This window comes from Urocitellus parryii, chromosome 5 (assembly GCF_045843805.1).
Source record: "Urocitellus parryii isolate mUroPar1 chromosome 5, mUroPar1.hap1, whole genome shotgun sequence".
In the NCBI taxonomy this organism is placed as follows: domain Eukaryota; kingdom Metazoa; phylum Chordata; class Mammalia; order Rodentia; family Sciuridae; genus Urocitellus; species Urocitellus parryii.
The window spans coordinates 15,379,375-15,400,328 of NC_135535.1; the positions used below are offsets into that span (position 1 = coordinate 15,379,375).

Consider the following 20,954-nt stretch of genomic DNA (forward strand, 5'->3'; position numbering starts at 1 on the left):
AACAGGCTTCCCGGAAGCTCTGCTGGAATCCAAGACCACGCAGTGTGATTAAGTACAACCAATCCCCAAAAACCAAAGGCCAAATGTTCTCTCTGATATGCAGATGCTCAGACAGATGCAGGGGTGGGACAGAAGTTCACTGGATTAGTCAAAGGGGAATGAAGGGAAGGACAGTGGAATGAATCACACGTAACTTTCCTATGTTCATATATGAATACACAACTAGTGAATCTTCACATCATGTAAAGCCACAAGAGTGGGAAGTTATATTACATGTATGTATGATATGTCCAAATACACTCTACAGCCAGGTACGGTGGCACACACCTGTAATCCTAGCAGCTTGGGAGGCTGAGGCAGGAGGATCTCGAGTTCAAAGCCAGCCTCGGCAAAAGTGAGCCACTTAAGCAACCCACTAAGATCTTGCCTCTAAATAAAATAAAAATAGGGCTGGGAATGTGGCTCAGTGGTCAAGGGCCCCTGAGTTAATCCCCAGTGCCAAAAAAATAAAAAAGAATTTAAAAAGTAAATATATATAAAATAAATTTAAAAGAAATAAATCACATGCTGGCTTATATTATTAACATACATACATGCGCTTTAACTTTCCCCTCTAAATTAAAAATTCTTTGAGAACAGGGACCTGCAAAAGTCATTGTTTGTGATAGAAAGCTGTAAAGTCAGACAGCTCTACATTCCAGTTTAACTCTACCACTTATTTACTAAGACATTAAGTCACATAATCTCTGAATTTCAATTTTCTCATCTTTGAGATGGGGATTAAAAAATCCTCCCTTCAGAAGGTTAAGAGAAATTGTGGTTGTGATTAGCCCCAACTGCTGATGCTCACTGTACTTTATTTTATTTTAAATTTTTTGGTACCAAGTATTGAACTCAGGGGCACTCAACCACTGAGCCACATCCCCAACCTTATTTTTGTGGTTTATTTAGAGACTGGGTCTCACTGAGTTGCTTAGTGCCTCAAAGTTGCTGAGGCTGGCTTTGAACTCAAGATCCTCCTGCCTCAGCCTCCCAAGCTGCTGGGATTACAGGTGTGCGCCACTGTGCAGGCACTCACTGTACTTTAACCCTGGATCCCTGTTCTTTCCTTCTCTATATAACTTCAAATTTCATTCATTAAAATTTATTAGAAGAATAGATAAAATAGATAAAAAGCTATTATTTAAGCATTGGAGAGCAAATACTGCACACAGGACTGGAGAAGCCTTGAGAGAAAGGAAGCACAGGAAGTAACCTCCAGGTGCACCTTGGCTTTTCCCCTGAGAATCTTCCCATCGCTACACTGGGAAATAAAACCAAAGCACGGAGTCTATAAAGGGAAACTACATGTAAGGGGACAAGCATTTATGCATCCAAATTCCCTTCAAGTCTTCAGCCCTCTCCTAAGCTGCACATGCAGATAGCAAGAAACCAAGAAACTGAGGCGGGAAAGGACTAGAAGCTAAAAAGACAAGCTTTGATTAGTTAAGGATCAATGTTCAAACTGAGTCAAGTAGAGGAAACTTGCTAAATACCTAGGGCTTTCATTTGGGGACCCAGAAAGACCATGCCCTAGGAGTAAAGGCCATACCCTAGAAGTATGAACAAAACCGAAGCAGACCAGAATTGACAACCCTTGATGAGATCAGAGAACTGCTGGTTTTCTATCTGACTGCTAAAACAAGACTTAAACTCACCATAGAAACTTGGCATCTCTTACCCACAGGCTATTTAACTTTGCACCCATAGGTCTAAGGTTGGATCAAAAACTGTATTGCATTACTAAAAACCAGGACCAAAAAACTAAAATCAGAGAGAAAATAAAAACAGATAATAGAAATAGGTCCAGAGATGATTCAGGTGTTAGAATTATCAGAGAGGGACTTTAAAACAACTGTGGGCTGGGCATGGTGGCATACCCTGTAATCCCAGCAACTTGGGAGTGTGAGGCAGGGGTTTGCAAGTTCCAGACCAACCTCAGAAACTTAGCAAGGCTCTGAACAACTTAGTGAGACCCAGTCTCAAAATAAAAATAAAAAGGGCTGGGGATGTAGCACAGTGGTAAAGCACTCTTGGGTTCAATCCCCAGTATGAAAACAACAACAACAACAAAAAAAACCCCACACATATACACATTCATGCACACAAACTATGGTTAATATATTCCAAGAGAGAAGGGAAAACATGGTCAAAATAGAAAGCTGGACAAAACAGAGAAAAAAAAATTGGGACTATCACCTGAAATATAGGAACTATGAAAAAGAATCAAATGGACTATTTTTAGAATACAGTATTGAAATTAAGATCACCTGGGTGGGCTGAATAGCAAACTAGACCTGACCCAAAATAGGGATTGAGAGCTGAAAGGATGATTAATAATAATAAAATAAAATAATAATAAAAATATCAAACTGAAGTACAATGGGAGAAAAATAGACAAATCAGAGAAAAATATAAGAACTATCGTCAGATCTAATGTTCACATCATACAGAAGGAGATGAGAAGAAGAGTAGGTCAGAAAAGATATTTGAGAGACAATGGTCAAGAATTCTACAAATCTAATGACAGACAACCTATATAAGAGACTCAGTGGTTCTCCACAAAGATTAAATATAAGAAAATCATGTGTGTGGACATTATAGTCACACTACTGAAAACCAAAGATGAAAAAAAAATCTGAAAAGCAGCAAAAACAAAAAGGCACATTGCAACCAGTGGAATAAAAATCGGATGACCAACAGTTCAAGAAACATTTTTGGAACCCAGAAGATGATGAAATGACAAGTTTAAAGAGTTAATGGGGGTGGGACCAAACCCAAAATTTTCGTTACCTAGAATTTCATAGCCAGCAAAAATATCCTTCAAAAATGAAAGTGGAATAAAACGTGTTTGTCTTGGTCTACACGACACTACACTGCACTACAAGTAAAAGAAAGGAATTTCTCTGAGTGAAAGTAAAAATGATGGAAGCCTGGAACTGCTGACAGAAATAAAGAATCCTGAAAATATGTGGAAAACATAAATTAATATTGATTGTTTAAAACATTAATAATAATAATCTCATGTGGGGAATATAACATATTTAAAAGTAAAATACACTAAAGCAAGAGCCCAGAAGGTGAGAAGGTAAGTGAGATCAAAATGATAGGAGCTCTTGCACCAACCTTGATATGGGGAGGGAGGAATGGGAGGCAGGTGCAGGAGGAGGAGAGTGCATGTTGTGACGCCTCAGGATTCTGCTCTGAAAGAACAGATGTTGAAAGGCCAGCAAAGGAAAACACCCCAATTTTAACAAAAAATTCCATTAATCCCTTCCCCCACAAAATAAAAAACAGTTGGACCAAGGAAAAAGAAAAAAGAGTACATTAGTTGACTTAAACCCAACAATATCTGAAAGTCATTAAATTTAAGGGTCTAAAAGTCCTAATTAAAGGTAAAGATTATCAAATTAGACTTTTTAAAAAATTATACTTTTTAAAACCTTTAGGAGTCTTGTTAAGGAAATAGGGGCCTAATCCAACATGATGAAGATTTGGGCCTACTTTTTCTTCTATTAGACAAAAGGTCTCTAGTCTAATTCCTAGGTCCTTAATCCATTCTAAGTTGAGTTTTGTGCATGGTGAAAGATATGGGCTTAATTTCATTTTGCTACATATGGATTTCTAGTTTTCCCAGTACCATTTGTTGAAGAGGCTATCTTTTCTCCCAATGTATGTTTTTGGCACCTTTGTCTGGTATGAGATAACTATATTTATGTGGGTTTGTCTCTGTGTCCTCTATTCTGTACCACTGGTCTACAAGTCTATTTTGGTGCCAATACCATGCGGTTTAAAAATCAATAAATGAGATGGATTCAAACTGAAAAGTTTCTTCTTAGCATAAGAAACAATCAGTAGGGTGAATAAAGAGACTACAGAATGGGAACAAATTTTTGCCACACACACATCAGATAGAGCACTAATCTCCAGGATTTATAAAGAACTCGACACACTTAACACTAAAAAACCAAAAAACCCAATCAATAAATGGGCTAAGGAACTGAACAGACATTTCTCAGAAGAAGATATAAAATCAATCAATAAATATATTAAAAAATGTTCAACATCTCTAGCAATTAGAGAAAAGCAAATCCAAAACTACTCTCTAAGATTTCACCTTGGGGCTGGGATGTAGCTCATTTGGTAGAGTGCCTACCTCTCATGCACAAGGCCCTGGTATCAATCCCCAGCACCACAAATAGAGTTACACCTGCAATCTTTAAAAAAAAAAAAAAGATTTCTTCTCACTCCAGTCAGAATGAAAGTTATTAAGAACATAAGCAACAATAAATGGTGGTAAGGATGTGGGAGAAATTGGTGCAACCAACCTGGAAAGTAGCATGGATATTCCTTAGAAAACTTGGAATGGAACCACGATTTGACCCAGCTATCCCACTCTTCGGTGTATACCCAAAGGATTTAAAAACAGCCTACTACAGTGATGCAGCCATTTGAATGTGCTCCATTTGTGTACTATAAATTGAAATGCATTCTGCAGCAAAATTCACAACAGCTAAATTGTGGCAAACTAAATGCCCTTCAATATATGAATGAATAAAGAAACTGTGATATATATATATATATATATATATATATATATATATGATGGAATATTACTCAGCATTAAAAGAGAATGAAATCATGGTTTGCAGGTAAATGGATGGAATTGGAGAATATCATGCTAAGTGAAGTAAGTCAATCCTAAAAAACCAAAGGCCAAATGTTTTCTCTGATAAGTGGATGCTGATCCATAATGGGGATGGGGGTGGGGAGCATGGGAGGAATGGATAGGGCAAAAGGGAGGGAGGGAAAAGGAGGTGATAGGGGGTTACGAAAGATGGTGGAATGAGATGGACCTCATTACCCTAGGTACAGGTATGAAGACACAAATGGTGTGACTCTACTTTGTGTACAACCAGAGAAATGAAAAATTGTGTTCCATTTGTGTACTATAAATTGAAATGCATTCTGCTCTCATATATAACAAACTAGAACAAATTAATTAATTAATTAGTTTAAAAAAAAAAAAAAACAAACACCTTAATACCGGGGCTTGGGGATGTAGCTTTGTGTAGCTCAGTAGCAGAACACACGCTTAGCATGGTGAGGCCAGGTTCGGTCCCTAACATCAAAAAATCAAACAAAAAAGAAAACTACAAACAAATACTGAATATAGTCAGATTTAAAGTTAAAAGATAGGGGGAAATGCCATAAAAACAAATAAAATGAAAGCTGGCATAATTATATGAATATTGAACAAAATATACTTTAAGGCAAAAGTATTACTAGAAATGAAGTCAGAACATTTAATAATAATTAGGGGCATTTCAACAAGAGGAGTCAGCAATCCTAAATTTCTAAGAAATAAATCCATTAAAATATATTTTAAAAATTAACAAAACTGAAAGGATAGCTAGACCTAGCCATAATCAGAACTACAGACTTTAAAAGAACAAACCAACAATAACAGCAGATCAGTAAGGAACATGATTGACCAACCTGATCAATCTGACTGATATCTAAAGAATACTCCATCCAGGGACAGAAAAACATACATTTTTTTTCCAAGTACACGTGGGCATTTTCCAAAATAGATCCTATGTTGAGAGAGAAAGCAAGTCCCAACAATATCAACTGTTGAAATCATACAGAATATGTTCTCTGATCACAGTAGAGCTAAAATGAAAGTCAGTGACAGAATGATAGCTGGGAAATCCCCAAATGTTTGGCAATTAAGCGTCAGATTTCTAAATAAACCATGGGTAAAAGAAGAAATCACAATAGAAACTTGAAAACATGTTTACCAAATAAATAATAATAAAAGTGTGACATCAGAAAAAGTTCGGGATACTCTTAAGCAGTGTTTAGAGGAAGATGTACAACTTTAAGAGCATTCTCACAGGAGAGGCTGGAAAATCAGTGATTTAAGTGTCTAACCCAAAATCTTGAAAAAGACAACAAATTAAACACAAAAGAGGCAGAAGGAGGGAAACAATAAACATAAGATCAGAAATAAATGGAATAGAAGAAAGATGTAAATTGAGAAAAACAAAGCCAAAGGTTGGATCTTTGAAGATTTATCAAATTGATAAAACCTGGCCAAACTAATTAAGAAAAATAGAATATACATAAATTACCCAATAAAAGGAGACTATCTCTACATATGTTAAAAACATGGCAAAAGTAATAAAAGTAAAGTTTAAATATCATGTAAATAAATTAAAAATTTAGATGAAATGGATTCCTTAAAAAGACCAACTTAGCCCGGCATGGTGGTGCATACCTGCAACCTCAGCAGCTCAGGAGGCTGAGGCAGGAAATTCAAAGTTCAAGGTCAGCCTCAGCAATTTAGCAAGGCTCTAAGCAACTTAGCTTTATTGGGACCCTGTCTCAAAATAAAAAATATAAAAAGAGCTGGGGATGTGGCTCAGTGGTTAAGTGCCCTGAGTTCAATCCCTGATTAAAAAAGAAGGAAGGAAGGAAGGAAGGAGAGAGAGAGAGAGAGAGAGAGAGAGAGAGAGAGAGAGAGAGAGAGAAAGAGGAAAGAAAAGAAGAAATAGAAATATATGAATAATCCTATAGCTGTTTTAAAAATTAAATCCATCTTTTGGACTGGGGCTGTGGCTCAGAAGTAGAGCACTCGCCTAGCATACGTGGGGCACTGGGGTTCAATCCACAGCACCACATAAAAATAAAATAAAGATATTGTGTCCACAAAAAAAATTAAATTCATCTTTAAACACTTTTTCTCAAAACAAACTAACAAAAAAATCCCGATGATTTCAGTATTGAATTCTTCTAAATTTAAGAAACCAAAAATCTCATACTAACTCTTCAAGGCAACAGGAAATTCCCCATCTGCTATTTGAGGCCTGGATGATCTTGACACCAAAACCTGACAAGGACATTACAAGGAATAAAAATCACAGGCCAATAAATCTCATGAACATAGATGCAAAAATCCTTAATAGAAAGTAGTCAGTCTAACCTAGAAAGATAGATAAACAGACAGACAGACAGAAAGAGAGATAAATAATACTTCAGACCAAGTGTGGTGTATTCCAGGAATGCAAGATTGGTTTAACATTCAAACTCTATCGATATGATTCATGACACTGAGAGATTCATGATTATTGTGATAGACAGAGAAAGAGGGTTTCAAAAAAATTCAACACCCATTCAAGAAAAATCTCTCAACAAACCAGGCACAGAAGGTAATTTTCTCAATTCAATAATAAGTATTTACAAAAATTCACAAAAACATCACACTGGTGAAACACTTTATCATTTTCTCCAAAGGCAGGGAACAAGGTAAAAAAAGTGCTCTCCTACTACATCACCTCCCAGTCAGTGCACTGAGGTAGAGGAAAGAAAAATACCAAGATCATAAAGGAAAATATAAATCATTGTTTTTCTTAGGTGACATGATTATATTCATAGAGTATTAAAAAACGTACGCTCATAATAAATAAGTAAATTTAGCAAAATGGCTGGATGCAAAGTCATTACTTAAAAAATCAATTTCATGTTCCTGTATTAGCAATTAATAATTTAAAAATTTAAAACAACACTGCTTACATAAGCACTGAAAAACATCAATTACCGAGGAATAAATCTAAAGAAAGATGTGTAAAACCTCTACACTGAATATAAAACTCTCCTGGGAAAGATTAAAGATGATCTAAATACTTATAGTCTAATAACTGTACATATAAATTGGATATTTAACATTGTTAAGAGGTCAGTTTTTCCCCAATTTTAAAAAATAGATTCAATGTAACCCCAGCATTAAATTTTATGAAAATTCACAGTCTAATTCTATAATTTATATAGAAATGTTAAGAATGTAGATTATCCACAACCCTAAAGAAGAAGAAAAGAACAGGAGGTCTTACACTTACCATGTCTCCTAACCTATTATAAAGGTGCAGTAATAAAGACTGTGCTGTTAACACCAAAAATAGACAAATGAGGTCAATAGTTTAGAATAAATCTCCAGACACAGATCCAAATATGTATGACCTGCTGGTTTATCACAAAGGCACCTGTGGAATTCAGCGGGCAAAGGGTGACCTTCTCAACAAATGGTGCTCTATCAGTTGAAAATTAATAAGAAAAAAAAAAGAATGTGGACATTGTCTTCACTCCAATATACAAAAATTCCAGATGGACTGTGGATATAGTGTGAAAGGTAAAAATATATAAAACTTCTAGATGACTACTTTAAAAAAGAGTTTCACAACCTTGAGGCAGGAAACATTTCTTAATAGCACACAAAAAGCACTAACTAAAGAAGAAAAACATTGATAAATTGAATTTTATTAGAATTAAGAACTTCTATTCATTAAAAGTTACCATTGAGAGGATAAAAGGGCAAGCCACAAGCTAAGGAAAATACTTGAAATACTTTGACCTGAAAAATATCTCCTACTCAGGATATAAGAAAAATTCTCACAAATCATTAAAGAGAAAACAACACAATTAACAAGACACTCACAGGCAAAAGACAAGGGCAGATAGTTTGCAAAAGACACTCAAATGGCAGAAAGTATACAAGATTGTATTCCTTAGTTGTTAAGGAAATGCAAATTAAGACCACAATGATGTGCACTATGTACTCCTATGAATGGCTAATTTTGAAAGGAATGGCTATACCAAATGTTGGCAAGGAAGCGAGACAACCAAAACTTTCAGAAATTGCTGCTAGGAGTCTAAATGTGTACAGCTACATTAAAAAACTGGCAGCATCTACTAAAGTTAAATATACACATAGCCTATGATCTAACAACTCTATTCCTGGGAAAATAGTAACAAAAATGAGTGCTCATGTCGACCAAAAGACATACGAGAATGATCAGAGCACCAATCCTTCTCAGACTCTTCCAAAAAAAATGGAAGAGGCAGGCACACTTCCAAACTCATTCTACAAAGCCAGCCTCACCATGATACCAAAGCCAGACAAAGACACTAGAAGAAAAGAAAATCACAGACCAGTATCTCTTGTGAATACTGATGCAAACATCCTAAGCAAAACACTGGCAAAACAGAATTCAACCACATATTAAAGGGATTATAGGCTGTGACCAAGGGGGATATGTTCCTTGAATGTAAGGAGGGTCCACAAAATAAAATCAATCTATGTATTACAGCAAATGACAGAATGAAGGGGGAAACGATCATACCAAGTGACACAGAGAAAAATTCTTGATGAAATTCAAAACCCTTTCAGGATAAACACAGAAAGTTAGAAATAGAAGGAAACTACTTCAACATAATAAAGGACATATATGAAAAGTCTGCAGATAACTTCATACTCAGTGATGAAAGACTGAAGGCTTTTTCACTCAAGATCAGGAGCAAGATAAGCTGCTTGATTTTACTGCTTTCAACACAGTACTAGCCAGAGAAATTAAGGAAGAAAAAGAAATAAAAGGATTCCAAATTGGTAGGAAAAAAATAAAATTATATTTGTTCATAGATGACATGCATTTTTCATGTAGAAAACTCCAAAGCTTCTACACATTCTCTCTCACACAAGTGTTAGAACAAATAAATTCAGAAAGGGTGAAGATTACAAAAGCAACACATAAAAATCAGTTGCATTTCTACACACTACGAACTCTCTAAAAAGGAAATTTAGAAAACAGTTTCATTGACAATTGCAAATAGAATAAAATGCTTAGGAATAAAATTAACCAAGGCTTGTACACTGAAACTATAAAATGTTGATGAAATCAAAGACATTCTGTGTTCATGGGTTGGAAAACTTAATATTAAGATGTCAAGTCTACCCAAAGACATCTATAGATTCAATGAAAAAAGAGTCAATCAAAAAACCCAATAGCGTTTTTTTCCAGAAGTAAAAAAAATCCATTTTAAAATTCATATGGAATCTTCAGGGACCTTGAATAGCTGATATACTCTTGAAAAAGAACAACATTGGAAGCCTCACATTTCCTCACTTCAAAACATGCTGCAAAGGCACAGGGTAGTTCTGGCATAAAGACAGATACAATGACCAATGGAATGAAACAAAAGCCCGGAAATAAACCCTGAACATATATGGACAAATGGTTTTTGACAAGGGCGCCAAAACCACTAGGTAAAGAATAGTCTTTCAATAAATGGCACTGAGACCCCTGGACACCCACATGCAGAAGACTAAACTCAGACCCTTACCTGACCTCACCAATACAACTCAACATGGGTCAAAGATGCAAGTGTGAGACCTTAAACTGCAAAACTTCTAGAAAAGAACCTAGGCAGGAGCTTTTTGACATTGTTTTGTTTTTTTTTTTTTTACTATACAAATTATTTTCATTTTTTTTAGTCATACACGACAGCAGAATGTATTTTGACATATAATACATACATGGAATGTACATACATCAACCATATTGTCTATTCTATTCTGCTGCCCTTCCTATCCTCCCTACTCCTCCCCTCCTCTCCCATCCTTTCTCTCTATCCAATCTAATGTGACACACTTTTTTTTCTTTTTCTCTATGACATTGTTTTTGACAGTGATTTCCTGAATATGACATCAAAAGTGCAGATAACAAACCAACTAACCAAAAAAGTTTAGTGAATTTTTTTCTGAACATAAAGTACGTAAATTGGATGTGAATAATTTGATGTGGTAGAACTACATCAAAATAAAAAGCTTCAGGCTAGAGTTGTAGCTCAGTGGTTGAGCACTTGCGTCACATGTGTGAGGCACCGATTGTCAGCACCACATTATTTATTAAAAAATAAATAAATAAAGATATGGTCCATCTACAACTAAATATATATATTAAAAAAAACAAAAAGTTTCTATGCAATAAAGAATACAATCAACAAAAGGGAAAGACCACCCTGGAACGAGAGAAAATGTTTATAAATCACGTATCTGATAAGGAATTAACATCCAGAATATACAACTCAACAACAACAATGACAAAACAGCCTGATAAAAATTGGGCAAAGGACATTTCTCTAAAGACGACTCACGGAAAGATACTCAATATACTAATCTTTAGAGAAATGTAAATCAAATCTGCAACAACAACAACAACAAAAAACCATTTTGCACTCACTAGGACAGTTGTTAAAAAACCACAAAGAAAAAAAAAACTATAACAAAAAAACAAGTGCTGGCCTGAGACCAGGATTAGGAGAAATCGGAACTTCTGAGCACTGTTAGTGGGGATATAAAATGGTGTGGCCACTATGGAAAACAGATTGGCAGCTTCTCAAAAAATTCAACATAAAATTACCATATACTCTAATGATTCCAATTCTGGGTACATGCCAAAAAGAATTCAAAGTAAAGACTTGAACACTTATTTGTGCATCCATTTTCATATCATTATGCATAATGACCAAAAGGTAGAAAAAAAAATGTCCACCAACAAATGAACAGGTAAAGAAATGAGGTATTATTCATGTGTTATAAACATTTCCAACCTTAAAAAGAAAAGACATCGTGACATGCTACAACACAGATTAACCTGAAGGCATAACGCTAAATAAAATAAGCCAGTCATAAAATGACAAAGACTGTATGATTCCATTTATATGAGATACTTAGTCAAACTCACAGATGCAGAACATCGAAAGCAGTTGCCAGAGAGTGGAGGAAGGGAAGAATAGGGACTATTTAATCAGGATGGAGTTTGAGAAGATGACAAATGTTCTGGAGATGGGTAGTGGCATTGATGGTTGTATAACCAGGTAATTTTTATGTGCATGCATCATACTGGGAATGGAACCCAGTGCCCCATGCACCCTAGGCAAGTGCTCTACCACTGAGCTTCCTCCCCAGCACCAAGATGAATATACTCAATGTCACTGAGTGTACCCTTAAAAAGATTAAAACGCTAAATTTTGCTATACATCTTACCAAAATAAAATTAAAAAATAAAAACAGAACGCCCAAAGATCTTTATTCTTAATAACCAAAACCTTGAGACAACTGAAGTTTCTGTTAACATTTAAATGCAAATGTGAATTGTGGCATAGTCATATGGTGGAATACTATGGGGCAATGGGAAGAACGATGGCAATGTATGGCCACATAGATGGATCTCACAAAGTGTGAAGTGAAAAGAGCCACACACAGAAGAACACAGAGTCCATGATTCCATGTATGTGAAGTTTCCGAAATAAGTAAAACCAGTGTTAAAAGTCAGCAATCAGTTACTGACAAGGAGGAGACATGGAAGCCTCTCGGGGCTGGGAATATTCTTGATTTTTCCCTGGATAGTGATTATACAGGTGGATATGCAAAAGAAAATTCATCAAGCCATTCACAAAAGATTTATGTTCAACTCATCTCCGTTTTATAAAAGAAAGCAAAATGGTGACGATGGAATGACAGGGCTGCAAGGAAGCTGTCAGGGAGCTGAGCTGACATCCCGGGGGATTGTGGGTGGGTGGTCCCAGCCTTGTGCACTGAGAAAAGTGGGGCCGAGACCAGGTGCTTCACCAACCAAGGCAGATAGACACTTCCCATCTTCTGGAAATGACATTTACAATAAGCTTCCCACAAACTTTTGTTTTTGGTGCAGAAGATGCAAATACAAATCCCAGCTGGTCTTCTGCTCTTAAATACAGGCCACCCAGAAGCCCCAGGCTGTCACAGCACAGGGAAAGGTGTAATGTGGGAATTTACATCTTGCACTTAACTCCAGGTCTCTAGTGCAGGTTCAGATTTTTTTTTTTTTTTTTTTTTTTTTTTTTTACTTTCCAATAGCAAGAACATTTGTGATTCTATAACAACAAACCTACCACACAGCTACTTTAGACCCACATCAACGGTGGACAGAAGATGGCTTTTCCCATCTGAGGTCCACATTTGCCCAACTGGAGCATCACAGGTCTTTGGGGACACAGGCCAAAGGAGAAGAGTGCAGGAGATGAGTCTGTAAACACCAAGTTTTTGCTGTGGCCTTGATTTCCATGTCCACCTCACTGAATGCCACTCCCTTGTGTGGACTATCACAGGGAGGGCTGGGGTATTTCATAAACCGTTGGAGAATGTCCTGTTGCAGGTGGCTCACCCCAGCCTAGCCACCTAGAGGCTCTGTCCTCCCGTCAGGACACTAGCCATGTCTGGGATGTCATGGAGGAATGAGTTTCAAGCACTTACTTTCATCGTTAGAAACATTCCCCAGAGATGTGTGGCTGGAATAACGTTTGTTTTCACTTTCATTGAGACATCTTTCAATCCAGCTCTCTAAAAAAAAACAAACAAAAACAAAACAAAAAAAAGAGAAATCACAGAATTGCTGTGTTTGGCAGAAGACAGGAACATCATAAATGCATTAGCTGTACACGATCATCAACCTTCACAGGCATCTGCCCAGACAGGAAGTCAACTTTGGTGCGGCTCCTGTGCACCACGGCTGAGATTGTGATGAGTAGTATGGAGGCAATATGGCTGTTTAGAGCCCACTGGAGTATATCTTGGTCAAATTCTACTGATTCTGGAGTATGCATAGCCCAATATTACCAACTGGGGATCATCATTCTTGGTAAAGATACATTCCTGAGAAGTAGTTTGTAAAACAAAATTTTGCCAACTGAATCATTGGTGGTGGTTTGCAAACTTGTATATTAGGAGAACTTTTTCTTCAAATGAAAATGAATGGAAAGCAAACAAAACCCTGGGGAATCTGGCTGAAGAGGAGGAGGGCAGAGAACCCAGCAGTGACCTTCTTTTGTCCAGTGACTCCAAAGGGGCTCTTCCAAGCACAAATTGGAGTCCATAATAGGAGGAAAAATCAAAAGCACTAGAGTGGCTATGTTGCACTTTTAAAACCCAAAGGACTGTTCAATTTCAAAAGCTACTACGTATTTTTCATGTGTAGCTTGATGTTTATCCCATTTTCTAGACTGCCCACTATTCATTCATTCATTTGATCATTCATTCAACATCAGCTAAATATAGTCATTTGCTTGTTTTGAAAACACTGATGTGTTCTAATGAAATGATGTATTAGGGAACAATTTGAGCACAGCGCAAACTTTGTACTTCCTCAAGCTCAGTTTCTTCCATCAATAACATTAGGTAATGCAGAAAACTGCATCTAGCTGAACTGAGCCCCATGGGAATGTGCAAAACTCTCACATTGCAAACGTTTCCCGGCTACATCATTCACCACATGTTATAAGCCACACCTGTCTCCCTTCTACCACTTCACAGTGACTCACAAACTGCAACCCCTTCAACATCCACTACAAAGGCAATCTTCAGGTCTTTTCCAAGGTGAAGTACCATAGTTACTGTACTGGTGAACTTCTTATTTAACATGTGCACAACTGTACTGCAGTTTTTATTATACTTATCTTTTTAATGTGTCACTGACAAAGTTCTTGAGCATTGTACCCTTAAGCTTGTTTTTCTAGTAAAATGATTTTTATTGTGCAATTTTGCATACGGGTGGTTCTTAGGAATCCATATGTGGCATTATGGCAGGATTGAAGTATAGCTCTGACCATGTGCTTTTGGAAAGAGCAGTCTCCTATTCCTTTTTGGGAGCTGGCATTTATTGAACATCTATTTCATTTTTTTTTAAATTTCTAAATTTTATTTTATTTTTGGAACCAGGAATTGAACCCAAGGGTACTTAACCACTGAGCCATGCATGTCCCCATCCCGTTTTGTTTTTTATTTTAAGACAGGGTCTCACTAAGCTGCTGAAGCTGACCTTGAACTTGGGATCCTCTTGCCTCAGCCTCCCAAGCCACTGGGATTACAGGTATGCACCACCGCATCTGGATATCGAACACCCATTTTAACATGCCAGGTCCCTTCTACATGTTATTGCCTCACAACAATTTTGGAAGCAAGAATTTTAATCTCTATGTTTGCTAGAAAGCAACTGAGACCTAGAAGGACTAAGTAGTATGACTTTTCATAGTTCAAAGAACTATGGAAAAGACCCTTGGTTAAAACCTCAGGTTATAAACTGTAAAAAGAAGCCAGGCTGATGAGTTTGCTCTGTAGAGATGAAAGAGCAAATGCAAACAGCAGGGAGAAACGTTGGGTTTTTGTTGTTTTGTATTTCATGCTCCAACAAACTGTTCTTGTAAAAGTTCCTTCCAAAACCATAAATAAGTAGGGGGAAGATATCCAAGGGGAGGAAGAAGAGCCAGCTTGTTAAGAGGATATGGAAATCTGGTATTTCCGAGGAAATATTGAGGAGCAGGGAAGTTGAAAACATTAACACACTGCCCTTCCAGATGCCAAGTGAACAATGTAGAAACACGCAGCTTGTAATGTTTGCAAAGCTGGGATGTGCGAGGTGGGCGTTTGTCATCACATCGAATCCCAAAGCACTCTGATTACACATCTCCAAAATCCTTTCCAGGACTTTCCAGAACGTCTCCTCTCAGATCTTCTCACCTTCCAGACCTGGCCCATTTCCCTGGCAACAGCCAGGGTGGATTTTGAATGGAAATTACTGAAGTTTGCAGCTCCTACCTCGGCTGAACCACCACTAAAGCAACGTCTCTGGTTCTAGGTCAGTCCCTGGTCTTCCCAGAGAGGTGCACGTCCCCAGTTTTTCTCAAGGGCCCACGTGGGCACACACATACTCTCACATAACACCCCCTGACCCCTTTATACAAGAAATAAAAATGAAGGGAAAGAAACACCCTCTCACCCACCTGCCTGTACCAGAATCAGGCCTGTTTGCATCAGAGTACTTAGAAGGACCCGTTCTTGGGGTGAGAATCCCCAGTGATTGGTGGGACATGCCTGAAGAACTCATGGGAACATTCCGGAGAGGAGCTGGCTCTAAAACACCAAATGGGCCACCAGAGTGATCGCTGACCCACAGGGGCTCAAATCAAGTAAAAACTGCCCAGATGGGTGAGCCTCTCCTGCCTCCTACCCAGCCCCAGCACTGGAGAGGAATAAGAGCGACCATACAAGGAGGGGCTGCAGGGCAAGTATCCTGAGAAAAAGAGCAGACATCTCAACAAGCCACCCTTTTCACCACCCACTGCACCCGCCCAGGTCTCTCTGGCCCCTGGGCCTATTTCTGCAGCTGTGCTGCCACCCGCTCTGCTCTGAGGGCAACCGAAAATAAGTTTGGGCTCACTGGCACACGGCAGACAGATGTGGAAAGATAACCCTCAGGCCTCCATTTTTCTGAGTGAAGTACCCACGTGTTTCAGCTCTTTCTTGAAAGAAAACTATCCTCACTCCTTTGCGCTCTGATTCACTCTTTCTGGACCTTTCTAGTTAGTCATGTCCACGTGAAAATACAGCCGAGGATAGACCCTGGGGTCCAGATGGTGTTGGAGCAATGCCGTGTAGTTCTGAACCTGGTTCTCATGCTTTCAAGGGTTTTGCATTCCAGAATGTGCAGATGTGACACTCTGATATATCCAAACAGGCCCCAGGCTTGGGATCCACAGGTGTATTGACACTTGTCTTCTTCCCTAGCGGCTCCTGTCCTGTAGTCAAGTGGCCCCCTATGACTGAAAGGCCTCTGTTTAGATACATTGAAGTCAATTTTATGTGTTTTAAAACTGTATTTAACAATGGATTTAAATTACACAGGGGTCAAGAATTATTCAACCAGAATGACATATACATTGAATTTTTAATAAAGCCCTGTGTTCGTCTACCTCATTTATTTGTAGATTATGTGATTTAATAATGATAAAGGCCATCATATGCTGACAGTGGCCCAGAGAGTGAGCAAATACATCATTCACACCATCAGATGGATCCTCATTAGAACCCTATGAGGTAGGTGCTATTAATGGACACCTTTTAGAAATTTAAAAAGTTTAAGGCTCACAGAGGTTAGATTAGGCTTGTCCAGACTTGTCCAGAATCACCAAGGTAGTAAGAGGCAGGACCAACACCCAATGCAGGTCCAAACCACAGTGCTCACTCCAATGGGAAATAAGCTCTCTTCTCCTCCGTGTCCCACATAGACCAGAACACAGTGGCCAGTGTCGCAGCCTACATCACAGTCTGCCTGTCTTAGCGCTTCTGTTAAACTCTACTTCTGCATTAGACTTTGCGTTCCTTGCGTTTACATACTTCCTCGTCAGTCTTTGTCAGAAGTGGCAGGCTCTTCAGTTGAGAACTTAACCATCTGAAGAATGGAGCCCATTTGATTCTGCTTTTGACTCTCCTTTAATACCTGGTATAAAGGTTTCCTATAGCTGGCCTCAATAAATGTCACATTAGTGATGCACACAATGTCTAAAAATGAAGATTATACCTTAAATTATACATAGCTGTATAATTTCCTATTTTTTAACCCATATGGTATGAAAAAGTACAACACATCAAGATGTTTAAAAAAAGAAAAATTCAACAAACATTTATTTTGTGCCTTCTAGATACGAGAAGATAAAACTTCTGTGGGTGATAAAAACTTGACCAAGACTGACTTCTACCCCTGGTTACCAACTAGAGACCAAGGCAGATGCTACTGTGAGTTCATGGGGCAAGACCCCCTCATTTCTGTTCTCCATCTTGATCCCAGTCTCTTGTCCTGTGCTTGGCCCCAAAGCCACTGCACAATAAATATGTATTGTTAAATACATTACTTTTTTCCAAAACCAGTATTAAGTTCCTACGGTTGTGCCAGGTGGTACATTTTCACATATGTAATCTGAGTTAAGACTCACAAAAGTATTGTGGCTTAATATCTCTATTGATAGACAGGAAACTTCATCAAGAAGTGAAAGTTCTAAAGCAAGGCGGCCATGACCAAAGCTGTGGACTGACACTGTGTTCCGGGAACCACATGGGACAAAGAATGAGCACTAGGTTCACACTCTGATCACTTCCGGTTCCAACTGCCTCAGTATAGAGCCACAAAAACCATCTGACCTTTTAATAAGAACCCAAGCTTGTTCTAAATACCCCAGAAGATTTACTGATGGCTGTGAGCTTGGACTCCTGAGCTGAGGAGAGCCTTCCTCCTGTCTCACCTGGCTCTTGAGAGGCAGAAGGATCCAGGTCATGCCTGCGATTTTCTTTTCACAAGCAGGTTACCCCACACTCCTTAGACCTTTACCTCTGCTCTTTGGATCAAAGACTTGGAAACCCTAATTCGAAATGATTTTTGCTGTTTCGTAGAATGAGGTTGTGTAGAGCCATCTAGGTGATTGGATTTCTGGGACATTGTTCCCTCTGTAGCAGCAAAGAACAACTAGGAAGTGGTCACATCTAGGACCTGGCATGTCCAACACAGCCCCAAGCTCAGCGGAGCTTTACCAACTAGCATTGATCTGACAGGTGAAGCCCATTAAGATGATTATCAAAAGCCAGGTAATCCTTAAAGCTTACAGAGCACATTCACAGGGGTCTCTTATGTCATCTACTCATTTATTCGTTCATTTTGCAAATAATTAGCAACCGTATTCCATGAAAGTTCTAACAGAAGAGATGGCTAAGTATTCAACAGGAAGCCAATATTTTACTGCAGTGGGCCAGGGTCTCAAGTACTAAAACTATCTTGTTTATTTGTTATTATTTACTTTCCCCACCTGTTTTAGTCAGCTATTTCACTGCTGTGACTTAAAGACCTGACCAGAACAACTGTAAAGAAGAAAAAGTTTATTTAGGAGCTCATGGTTTCAGAGGTCTCAGTCCACTTTGGCCAGCTCCATCATGGTGGAAGAGTATGGCACAGGTAGTGACTCACGTGGTGATCAGAAAGCAGAGAGAGACTCTACTCGACGAATACAAATATATACCCCATAGTTACATCCCCCAGTGAACCACTTCCTCCAGCCACACCCCACCTGCCCCCTCAAACCAGCACTCAGTTAATCACATCAGGAATCAATTCACTGATTATGTTAAGGCTGTAACCCCATCATTTCTCCTCCAAACCTTTTTGCATTGTCTCACACATGAGCTTTGGGGGACACCACATCTAAATCATAATATCACCCTTAAAAAGCAAGTTCCAACAATGCTGTCTTGTTCAGTACCTTGTCCCCAAGAGTGTAGAAGTGTGTCAGACACGTAGCTGGTATTGATGACTGTGATAAAGAAAATCAAAGTACGATAAAAGAACAAAGAATGATAGATAAGGAACAGAGAATGAGACAGGGAGATTCCCCCACCGGAAAGGTCTCTGAGAAGAAACAGGATTTGGGCAGAGACTGAGTCTGGTGAGGGAGTAAAGCCTTCAGTGATCCAATGAGAGGGCTGCCGGCCTGTGTGGATGGCCAGTGAGTGACTACGGGGATAAAGTTAGGACAAGACGAAGAGAAGACAGAGACAGGCTTGGAAGTGTGTGGAGGTTTGGATTCAGAACAACAAGATTTGCAAACCCCAGCCTGCCACTTCTTATCTTATAACACTGGGATGGTTCCTGACCCTACCAAATCTCTCCAGAGATTGACAGAAATAATACAGGTGAGACCTTAGAGGGTCTGGCTTTATGGGCCATAAAAAAATGAGGAAGGCATGATCTCCATGTACCAGCAGTTTGCTGTTGGAGAGTGGGAACCGATGTGGGATGGTGATTTCTAGCATTCAGGGACATTGACATTGAGTGTCCTCCCTATGCTGTTGCTCAGATCTACACGCCTCAGCTCTACTCCTCAGAGTGACTGAAATGGAGATTTTTATTAACTCTGAACTGCAGAGACTCAGAAAAGCTAGGTAGAGTCTCTCGGCTAGCTGGTGCCTGAGCCGGGTCAGCCTGGCCTTCTCTCCCCAGGGCGCTGTGCCTCCGGAGCCCGCCAGGAAGCAGAAGTACCAGGTGTGATCTAAGGTGCCACGGGGCTTAGGGAGCTGAGCCTCCAGACCAGGCAGCATCTCAGCGGGTCCTTTAAGGATTCACCACCTGCCTGAAGGAGGAGGGAAGCAGGGCATTTCGGACAAGACGGCTGTGTCACAGACAAAGGCTCAAAGCTGTGAAAGGCCTGGTGGGTTCTGGGAAAGGTGAAGAGTTCACCGACCTGTGACCCAAGGAGTGGGGGAGACAGGTGGGAAAGCCGTTGGGGGCAGCTTGCGGAGGCCTTGCCAGCAGGCCAGGGACCCGCAGGCAGCTGGGAGGGCCAGGCTGTGAGCAGAGAGGGGGCGAACTCGCTGAGCTTTGTTCCCCGGGAACTGCAGGAACAGGGAGGTCTTATGCAACACCTAAGGAAAACGCCACCTGACTTACAAAGTGTCGCTGGGTTTTTAATAGAAGGTGTTATTCAGACTCCCTCTATCAACAGTCTTTCCCGGCACTGTGCTGGGGCCTATTTTAGGAAACTGCAGCTTTAGAAACGCTCCATGAGAGTTGACAGGCCACACTGGGAGCTACCAAGGAGGGCCTGGCCCCAGGTCCCTCCTGTCCCTGGCCATTACCAGTGGAACCACGCCTTCGTGGCCTGCTCCTGTCACCTCGGGCACCAGGGCGTGCTTTCCTCTTGATCATTGTCGCCCAGCCTCTTTCCTCTCTCTCCTGGGCCCCCGCTGGTGGCCACACACAGGAACCAGGGAAGAGTCTGGGCCCCAGGAGGCAGCAGCTGTGGCCTCTCCAGGGGGCCCCCTCTGGTGAGCAGGTTTCCATGGCAACGCCACCTGCCCTGCCCCAGGGGCCACTGGGTTCCAGGAAGGGGCCCTGCCCAGCCTCCAAAGGGCAACCCCACCCTGCCCCGGCTTTCACTCCTTCCCTCGCTCACCAAACACTGATTTTGTGCCTACTGTTAGCAAGGCTCTCAGGATCCAGTGATGGACAAGGCCAATGAGATCCCTGTTCGCAGGGAGCTTATGTTCTGTGGTGGAGACAAGCCAGCAAGCAAGATGGCTTCAGAAACCAGTAAGTGATATGAACAGAGTAAAGCTGTGCAGAGGGACAGAGAGAGGGGGGGTGCTGTTTTAAGGAGTGGACGCACGGAAGGCCTCAAAGGCCTGAGGCAGGAGTGGGCTTTGGAGGGTGTGAGGAGAAGCT

General features: G+C 39.8%; 1 protein-coding gene across 3 annotated transcripts in view; it reads right to left on the minus strand.

The window, feature by feature from the left end:
• Window positions 1-7,964, minus strand: part of Rfx4 (regulatory factor X4) — a 128,322-nt gene extending 120,358 nt beyond the window's left edge. For all 3 annotated transcript variants that reach the window (XM_026398580.2, XM_026398571.2, XM_026398585.2), the window contains exon 1: window positions 7,941-7,964. The gene's annotated coding sequence lies outside the window, so the exon portion shown is untranslated. The remainder of the gene's footprint in view (window positions 1-7,940) is intronic.
• Window positions 7,965-20,954: the final 12,990 nt, after the last annotated feature.